Source organism: Sciurus vulgaris (assembly GCF_902686455.1).
Source record: "Sciurus vulgaris genome assembly, chromosome: 1".
NCBI lineage: Eukaryota > Metazoa > Chordata > Mammalia > Rodentia > Sciuridae > Sciurus > Sciurus vulgaris.
In genome coordinates this window covers 114,442,837-114,453,123 of record NC_136461.1, presented here as the reverse complement: position 1 = coordinate 114,453,123, position 10,287 = coordinate 114,442,837, and the positions used below count along the sequence as shown (strand labels likewise).

At 37.2% G+C, this 10,287-nt stretch overlaps 1 protein-coding gene across 1 annotated transcript in view; it reads left to right on the top strand.

The window, feature by feature from the left end:
- Positions 1-483: 483 nt before the first annotated feature.
- LOC306670925 (uncharacterized protein) overlaps positions 484-10,287 on the top strand; it is a 29,207-nt gene continuing 19,403 nt past the window's right edge. Inside the window, exon 1 of the mRNA XM_079155964.1 lies at positions 484-605. The gene's annotated coding sequence lies outside the window, so the exon portion shown is untranslated. The remainder of the gene's footprint in view (positions 606-10,287) is intronic.

Genomic DNA, 10,287 nt, shown 5'->3' with positions numbered 1-10,287 from the left:
ATATTATTGGGACCAATAGTTTTTTGAACTAAAAACTCTAAAACCATGAGCCAAAATAAGCCTTTTCTTTTTATAAGTTGATTATCTCTGGTATCTGTTATAGTAATAGAAAGCTGACTAACACACCATGTATTATGTATCTATCTAATATCTGGGATAAGGATATGATATGGCCAAGGTAGACAAACCCCAGTCTCTGGTATCTCAGTGCACAAAACTGGATACTAAGCAGGTGAGATTGAAGGAGAAGCAAATTTTATCTGCAGGGACCATGAAGGGTTCTGAAGTTGGGAAGGGGTCAGAGGCAGGCACCTCTCCTAATAAGTCTGACAGAGAACAAACATCTCATATTCTAGTCATGCCATATGATGAAGCTCTTCCACCTAGGGAAAGGTCACCATGGGCGTGCATGTTTCATATTAGCATGAGTATGGCAATTCATTCTTTGGAATTCCAGGCAGATGGTATTTTTGTTGGGAAATAAATGGATGATCCCAGTCTTGGGTTGATCTGCTTTGCTCTCTGACTGGTCTCCTGGCCCCTATAATAGGACTCTCCACCATACTGCTGCCATTTACCTTGGTGGTAAATCTTTAAGGACTCAGGTGAGTACAACTCTTGTAGTCTTCTTGAGCACTTGGATGGTGTTATCACTTGGATGGTGAGCACTTGGATGTTGTCTGGAAAGAGAAAGACTAACATTTAAACTTAAGTTTAAAGAAGAGAACGGACTTGTGGAAATGGTATAATTAAATCATTTTGACTGGTATTTGATGCATAATACTGAAGTCTATAAGGGAAATAAAGTTTAAAGGGCATCATTAAACTAAAGGAGAGTAAGACGGAGTAAATTTTGTTTACCTTATGCTCCATTTCAGTTTCAAATGTCTGTCTCTTGGAGTGCAAGCCTTAGGTGATGGGTTTGAGCCATTGTCATTATAGAGCTGATCCTAGAACTGCCTGTGGCTTAGTGATGTAGTACTGTCATTAGCTCAGATGCATAATCAGGACCTTACGTGGGGGGGTGGGTAAGGAATTTGCTGTGGAATTGGCTCAAATTTTGGCAGTAATATTCACATTCCAGCAACATTTTGCTGCCTTACAACAAGGGAAATTATTCTTTTAGAAAGTGGTTGAATGAAAAAAGGTCAAAAAGAAAAAAAAAATGAAGTTCTTCAAATCATGTTTCTTTCAAGGGCTAAGATGATTTAATGTATAAACATTACTTTTTAACAATGACTACAGGTTTTAGAATCTGAGTCATGTAAGTAAATTGAAATTGGTTAAAAAAAAAAAGAAGGATTCATTGCCTGGGAAAGTTTTTTCTTCTCTCATTTTTACTTTGTGATAAGGTCTCAATAGACTGATTCATTTAAGTTATTATTTTTTCATACTTTAAAGCTATTGGGTCTGATTTTGAAATTGCCCTTGTCATTAGACTTACTAGTTTTTAATAATTCAAGTTTTAAATGAAGTTCATTATGTAATATCCTGTATTGAAGACAGATTGTAAAGTTTCTGCCAGGTCTGCTTTTTAATTATTCAGGTGGAACAGAGGAGTAGAAAAGTTCATCTTTTTTTTTCCTACTGAAGAGTTGCTATAGCCTTTCTGCTTTATTACTAATGATGTTTAAAATAATGTTCTTAAATAAATGCTGATAGTGTCTAAAATAAAAAAAGAAAAAAGTCTTGAAAGAAAACATTTATAAAAGAGAGAGAAATCTATTCAAAATTCTAGACTGTTTTGAAGATCTAAACAGATTCTTAGAGACTGAAGGAACATTTGTCCAGTTTGTTCAAGTGATGTTGGGTTGTTTTGCCAGCTGGATGTTCCTCTTGGAAGCACTGTCACCTGCTCTACCACTCACCCAGATTCTCTAAGATCCAGGAGAGATGTTGTTATGATTTGGGTCTGAAATATTGCTGCAAAAGCTCATGTGTTGCAAGCAAGATTCCCAATGCAACAAGGTTCAGAGGTGGGCTTTTAGGCAACGATAGGATCATAAAGGCTCTAACCTTATCATTGGATTAATCCACTTAATGGATTGATTCACTTATTGCATTAATCCATTGATAGCTGAATGAGCTACTGGGAAGCAGGGTATAGTTGGAAGAAATAGATCACTGGGGATGTGCATTGGAAGGGTTTATCTTTATCCTGTCCCCTCCCTCCCTCTCTGTCTCTTTCTTCCTGCTCCTTTGCTACCATGAGTAGCTTTTCTCTGTCATGCCCTTTCACCATGATGTTTCTGCCTGGGGGCCAGCCAGTCATGAACTGAATTTTCTGAAAACTGTGAGCAAAATAAATCTTTCCCCCTCTAAGTTGTTCCTGTTAGGTACTTTGATCACAGTGACAAAATTCTTACTGACACAGATGTCAAGTAGCCCTGCCAGTCAACTCCTGTGTGCCCATAAAGTGCCCAGAGCCCTGCCCTCCACCAATGTGATCAGAGACTTGTGTAGTGTCTCCCTTTGCCTGGACAGCAAAATTACCCTGCTATGTAGCCGTTCCCACTCTGCAAGCAGAAGTGCCTACTCAAGTGGAAGAAACAGCACTAGAATTTATCAGGGTTATGAAAAGACAAGAAAAATTAGTTTCAGAATTCCATTCTCCTCCTTTTGAAGTCTCATGGTGACAGTTGGCATCTGGACAACTTTAACCCTTAGCTTCTCACCTGCCTGCAAGGACAGTCAACAGAGAGAACACTTTGTTCCTGAAGTGGACATCATATCTTGGGAGCCATGTCTCTGCCCCTGGCATGCAGCTAAGATATGAGCAGGCTTAGCAATGTCTGGGTTCCTAAAGCCTCAGAAGAATGTGTACAACATCAAGAGCAATATTTTTGGAATGTAGCATCATATGAACCTCCTTTGTTGTCTATTATTGTGGTTTCTATCCTCAGGATAAATTTGTCTTTACATTTTTTTCATCCTGTTCTGTCACATCAAATTTCTGTTCATTAACCTCCCTGTTAAGTGATTACCAGAGGGTTTTTTTCCTGTTTCCTCAAAAAGCAGTAAGATAAAATAAAATGTGGTTACATTTTGTTATTGTTTTTACCATTGCTATTATTTAAGTAGTAAGGGAATTAGTTGGAATAATGTAGACAGAAGATCTCTGTAAATACATCAGCTCATCCCAAGGTTACAAAGTGCTTTTCAGGATGTCACAATCACAGAGTTAAAACTTTGATCTTTTATTTTGATATGCTTCCTGTAATGTGAACCCACATACTTTCTCCTCTTCTTATTCTAGTAGCTGGGTCTTTGTTTTCATCACCAAGGAAGATAGACCTTTGCTTCTGCTTCATTAATAAAGTCATGTTTCATGGTAGAACAGATATTCTTTTTGGCATTTTGTTTTACTCTCCTTTGCCAGCTATGTTTAATCACTTTGTGTCTCCTGCTTTCATTTTCAAATGGCCTCTAAGACACAAATCTCAAAATGAAGGTGAAATGGATTTAATTTGAATGATTTTATTAGGCATTGGAGCACAATTTCTGGTTTTGGCACTTATTCTGGTATTGGAATTTATACCTAAATTGCTTAGTCTCTAACATTTAACAGGCTAATTTCTCAAATAAAAAATAGTATTGTATAAAATTACATAGTTTAGGAATTATATTTAATATTTCTAAACTGTGTAGCATCCAACCATATCCTTTTACAGCTGTGACCTTTTCTCCTGCTTGTTCTCATTCTCTCATTATCCTATTATTCCCCCCTCTGACAAATGAAATGTTGGTAGGAGTTTGAGAACATCATGGTAGGTTGTCAACCTTCTGGTGGGAAGAAGAAGTCAAAAGTCAAAGCCCCTGGAATGGAAAAGACTAGGCTAATCTGGTTTTTATAATAATGACTTATTCTTTAATTTACTAGATTGAATTTTCCTGTAATGGACCCACCTGTATAATTATCAATCACTGGAAAAATAGAAATTTACTTATGTTTCCTCCTAGGCAGTCCTTAGACTCCCCTGCAGAGAAAACCACAATCCTGACTTCATTACTGAGGGCTGGGTTTGCTTGTGGTTCGAACTTTATGGAAATGGAATCAATCATATAGAACATAACTTTTCATCTTTGATATCTTTCTCCTGGTATTATTTTTTTGATATTCAATTGTTTTTACATGTATACGCAATTTACTGCTCTTTGACATTGCTTTGTATGCTAATACCACAGTTTATTTCTCTATTATAATTTTTGTAGATTTGGTGGTGGTTTGAGGTTATTACATTCAATGCTGCCATGATAAGTGAAATAAGCCAACCTCAGAAAGTCAAGGGTCAAATATTTTATCTTAGATGCAAAATAAGGAAGAAAAGAGGGAATCCCATGAAAATAGGAGGGAGATCAGTGAAGTAGAAGGGAATTAAGGGAGGAAGGACAAGAAAAGGGAAGGAAATTGACCAAATTATACATGTATGTACATGACTATACCACAGTGAATTCCACTTTTATATATATCTATAAAGCACCAATTAAAAGAACAATAAATAAATAGAAAGAAAACAGCAGAGTACAGGAAGGGAAACAGGGGGAGGGAGAGGGAGGGCAAGAAGAAGTACCAGGAACTGAAATGGAGCAAATTATATTCAGTGCATGTATGACTATGTAAAAAAAATTATTTTATCTTTTTATTTTTTTTAATTAAAAATCATAAATTTACATAGGGCAATGTTGTTTGATTCATTCTGTTATTTTTTTCCCCCTTCCCCCCACCCCTCCCACCCTCTTTCCCTCTATACAGTCCTTCCTTCCTCCATTCTTATCACCCTCCTCATCCCTAACCCTAAACCTAACCCTAACCCTAACGCTAACCCCTCCTACCCCCCATTATATGTCCTCATCCGCATATCAGCGAGATCATTCGTCCTTTAGTTTTTTGAGATTGGCTCATCTCACTTAGCATGATATTCTCCAATTTCATCCATTTGCCTGCAAATGCCATAATTTTATCATTCTTCATGGCAGAGTAATATTCCATTGTATATATATGCCACAGTTTCTTTATCCATGCATCAACTGAAGGGCATCTAGGTTGGTTCCACAATCTGACTATGGTGAACTGAGCAGCTATGAACATTGATGTGGCTGTATCTCTGAGTATGCTGCTTTTAAGTCCTTTGGGTATAGGCCAAGGAGTGAGATAGCTGGGTCAAATGGTGGTTCCATTCCAAGCTTTCTAAGGAATCTCCACACTGCTTTCCAGAGTGGCTGCACTAATTTGCAACCCCACCAGCAATGCATGAGTGTACCTTTTCCCCCACGTCCTCTTCAACACCTATTGTTGCTTGTGTTCTTGATAATCACCATTCTAATTGGGGTGAGATGGAATCTTAGTGTAGTTTTGATTTCCCTTTCTCTTATTACTAGAGATGTTGAACATTTTTCCATATGTATGTTGATTGCTTGTACATCTTCTTCTGTGAAGTGTCTGTTCATTTCCTTAGCCCATTTATTGATTGGATTATTTGTATTCTTGGTGTTTTTTGAGTTTTTTGAGTTCTTTATAGATTCTGGAAATTAGTGCTCTATCTGAAGTATGAATGGCAAAGATATTCTCCCACTCTGTAGGCTCTCTCTTCACATTACTGATAGTTTCCTTTGCTGAGAGAAAGCTTTTTAGTTTGAATCTAACCCAGTTGTTGATTCTTGCTTTTATTTCTTGTGCTGTGGGAGTCCTGTTAAGGAAGTCTGATCCTAAACCAGCAAGTTGAAGATTTGGACCTACTTTTTCTTCTATAAGATGCAGGGTCTCTGGTCTGATTCCAAGGTCCTTGATCCATTTTGAGTTGAGTTTTGTGCAGGGTGAGAGATAGGGGTTTAATTTCATTCTGTTGCATATGGTTTTCCAGTTTTCCCAGCACCATTTGTTGAAGAGGCTGTCTTTTCTCCATTGCATATTTTTGGCACCTTTGTCTAGTATGAGAAAATTGTATTTATTTGGGTTTGTGTCCATGTCCTCTATTCTGTACTATTGATATACCTGTCTATTTTGGTACCAATACCATGGCGTTTTTGTTACTATTGCTTTGTAGTATAGTTGAAGTTCTGGTATTGTGATACCCCCTGTTTCATTCTTCCTGCTAAGGATTGCTTTAGCTATTCTGGGTTTCTTATTCTTCCAGATGAATTTCATGATTGCTTGCTCTATTTCTGTAAGGCACATCATTGGGATTTTAATTGGAATTGCATTGAATCTGTACAGCACTTTTGGTAGTATGGCCATTTTGATAATATTAATTCTGCCTATCCAAGAACATGGGAGATCTTTCCATTTTCTAAGGTTTTCTTTAATTTCATTCTTTAGTGTTCTGTAGTTTTCATTGTAGAGGTCTTTCACCTCTTTTGTGAGATTGATTCCCAAGTATTTTATTTTTTTTTGATGCTATTGTGAATGGGGTAGTTTTCCTAATTTCTCTTTCTGAAGATTCATCACATGTATAAAAATGCATTGGATTTATGAGCATTCATCTTGTAACCTGCTACTTTATTGAATTCACTTATGAGTTCTAAGAGTTTTCTGGTAGAATTTGAGGTTCCTCTAAATATATAATCATGTCATCAGCAAACAGGGATAGTTTGAGTTCTTCTTTATCAATTCGTATCCCTTTAATATCTTTGGTTTGTCTAATTGCTCTGGCTAGAGTCTCAAGAACGATGTTGAATAGAAGTGGTAAAAGAGGGCATCCCTGCGTTGTTCCAGTTTTTAGGGGGAATGCTTTCAGTTTTTCACCATTTAGAATGATATTAGCCATGGGCTTAGCGTAGATGGCCTTTACAATATTAAGGAATGTTCCCACTACCCCAATTTTTTCTAGTGTTTTGAGCATGAAGGGATGCTATAATTTATCGAATGCTTTTTCTGCATCTGTTGAAATAATCATGTGATTCTTAACTTTTAGTCTGTTGATATGGTGAATGACATTTATTGATTTCTGGATGTTGAACCAACCTTGCATCCCTGGGATAAAACCCACTTGATCATGGTGCACTATTTTTTTAATATATTTTTGTATGCGATTTGCTAAAATTTTGTTGAGAATTTTTGCGTCGATGTTCATTAAGGATATTGGTCTGAAATTTTCTTTCCTCGAAGTGTCTCTGTCTTGTTTAGGTATCAGGATGATATTGGCTTCATAGAGTGAGTTTGGGAGTGTTCCCTCCTCTTCTATTTTATGGAATACTTTGAGAAGTATTGGAATGAGCTCTTCTTTAAAGGTTTTGTAGTACTCGGCTGAGAACCCATCTGGTCCCGGACTTTTCTTTGTTGGTAGGCTTTTGATGACCTCTTCTATTTCATTGCTTGAAATTGATTTATTTAAGTTGTGTATATCCTCCTTGTTCAGTTTAGATAATTCATATGTCTCTAGAAACTTGTTGATGTCTTCGAGGTTTTCTGTTTTATTGGAGTATAGATTATCAGAATAGCTTCTAATTATGTTTTGTATTTCACTTGTGTCTGTTGTGATATTTCCTTGTTCATTCCGAATTTTAGTAATTTGAGTTTTCTCCCTCTTTCTCTTTGTTAGTGTGGCTAAGGGTCTATCAATTTTGTTTATTTTTTCAAAGAACCAACTATTTATTTTGTTAATTTTTCCAATTGTTTCTTTTGTTTCAATTTTGTTGATTTTGGCTCTGATTTTAACTATTTCCTGTCTTCCACTACTTTTGGTGTGGGTCTGCTCTTCTTTTTCTAGGGCTTTGAGCTGTAGTGTTAAGTCGTATATTTGTTGATTTCTACTTCTTTTGTTGAATGCACCCCATGAAATAAATCTTCCTCTAAGTACTGCTTTCATAGTGTCCCAGAGATTTTGATATGATGTGTCTTTGTTCTCGTTTTCTTCTAAGAATTTTTTAATTTCCCTCCTGATGTCTTCTGTTATCCATTCATCATATAATAGTGTATTATTTAATCTCCAGGTATTGGAGAAGTTTCTGTTTTTTATTCTGTCATTTATTTCTAATTTCAATCCATTATGATCTGATAAGGTACAAGGTAATTTCTCTAGCTTCTTGTATTTGCTAACAGTAGCTTTGTGGCATAAAACATGGATCCATGTGCTGCTGAGAAGAAAGTTTATTCGTCCTTTGTTGGATTCTATATTCTATATTAGTCGGTTAAGTCTAAATTGTTGATTGTGTTATTGAGATCTATGGTTTCTTTATTCAATTTTTGTTTGGAAGATCTATCCAGCGGTGAGAGAGGTGTGTTAAAATCACCTAGTATTACTGTGTTGTGGTCTATTTGATTTCTGGAATTGAGAAGGATTTGTTTGACGTACATGCATGAGCCAATGTTTGGAGCATAGATATTTATGATTGTTATGTCTTGCTGATTTATGCTTCCCTGAAGCAGTATGAAATGTCCTTCTTTATCCCTTCTGACTAGTTTTGGCTTGAAGTCCACATTATCTGAAATGAGGATGGATACTCCAGCTTTTTTGCCGTGTCCGTGTGCATGGTATGTTTTTTCCCATCCTTTCACCTTTAGTCTATGGGTATCTTTCTATGAGATGAGTCTCTTGCAGGCAGCAAATTGTTGGATTTTCCTTTTTAATCCAATCTGCCAGTCTGTGTCTTTTGAATGATGAGTTCAGGCCATTAACATTCAGGGTTATTATTGTGATATGATTTGTATTCCCAGTCATTTACTCATTTTTGTTTTTTGACATGATTTGGTTTCTCCTTTATTTGGCTATTCCTTTAGGCTAGTTCCTCCCGTTGCTGATTTGCATTGTTGTTTTTCATCTCTTCCTCATGGAATATTTTGCTGAGAATGTTCTGTAATACCGGCTTTCTTTTTGTAAATTCCTTTAGCTTTTGTTTATCATGGAAGGATCTTATTTCATCGTCAAATCTGAAAGTAAGTTTTGCTGGGTATAAGATTCTTGTTTGGCATCCGTTTTCTTTCAGGGCTTGGTAAATGTTGTTCCAGGCCCTTCTAGCTTTTAGGGTCTGGACTGAAAAATCTGCTGATATTCTTATTGGTTTCCCCCTGAATATAATTTGATTCTTTTCTCTCGTGGCCTTTAAAATTCTGTCTTTATTTTGTATGTTAGGTATTTTCATAATAATGTGCCTTGGTGTGGGTCTGTTGTAATTTTGTATATTTGGAGTCCTATAAGCCTCTTGTACTTGGTTTTCCATTTCATTCTTCAGATTTGGGAAATTTTCTAATATTATTTCATTGAATAGATTGCTCATTCCTTTGGTTTGTTTCTCTAAGCCTTCCTCAATTCCAATAATTCTTACATTATATCCCATAATTCTTGTAGATTCTGTTCATGATTTCTTACCATCTTCTCTGTTTGGTCAACTTTGTTTTCAGGATTAAATATTTTGTCTTCAATATCTGAGGTTCTGTCTTCCAGGTGTTCTATCCTATTGGTTATGCTTTCTATGGAGTTTTTAACTTGGTTTATTGTTTCCTTCATTTCAAGGATTTCTGTTTTTTTTTTTTTTTCAGTATCTCTAACTCTTTATTGAAATGATCTCTTGCTTCCTGTATTTGCTCTTTTAACTGTCGATTGGTGCAATCATTTAATGCCTGCATTTGCTCTTTCATCTCCTCCTTCAATGCCTGCATTTGCTCTTTCATCTCCTCATTTGCTTCCCTGATTGTTTTAATTACGTACATTCTGAACTCCCTTTCTGACATTTCTTCTGCTGTTCTGTCATTGGGTTTTACTGATATAGTATCTAGGTTTGTTTGGGACATTTTCTTCCCTTGTTTTCTCATATTGGTCAGATGTCAGTGGGACTCTGAGATATTGCAGATTTCCTTTTTGGCTTATAAGTGTCCCTATAGATTTCCAGTGTATCACCTCCCAGCCTTCAGTAGCCTGAAGTCTTGGAGTAATTTGATAATGCAGTGCTTCTGAAGAAAGCTGCCCTAGCCCGCTACTGGTTCCAGGGCTTGGAGCTAGCTCTGTGTGGAAAGTCTCTCACTGGGGGGCCTGCTCCGAGAAGCTGGCTGTGTGGGAGGAGCTCACCACCAGAGTGCACAAGGCTGCCTGGAGAAGACTCTAGCTGCCCTGCTCTGGTCCCAGAGGCTGCTTGCAGGTTGGAGGTCTCTGCTGGCTTGGGGACTTGTGGCTGGCTCTGTGTGGATAGGCTCTCACTGGGCGGTCTGCTCCAAAAAGCTAGCCTAGAAAGGCGCTTCCTGCCAGAGGGAGACGGGCTGCTTGGGGAAGTCCCTGGCTGCCCTGTCCTTGTCTCTGAAGCAACCTGCGGACAGGAATTCGCCATGCTGGTCAGGGACTTGGAGCTTGGTTCTGT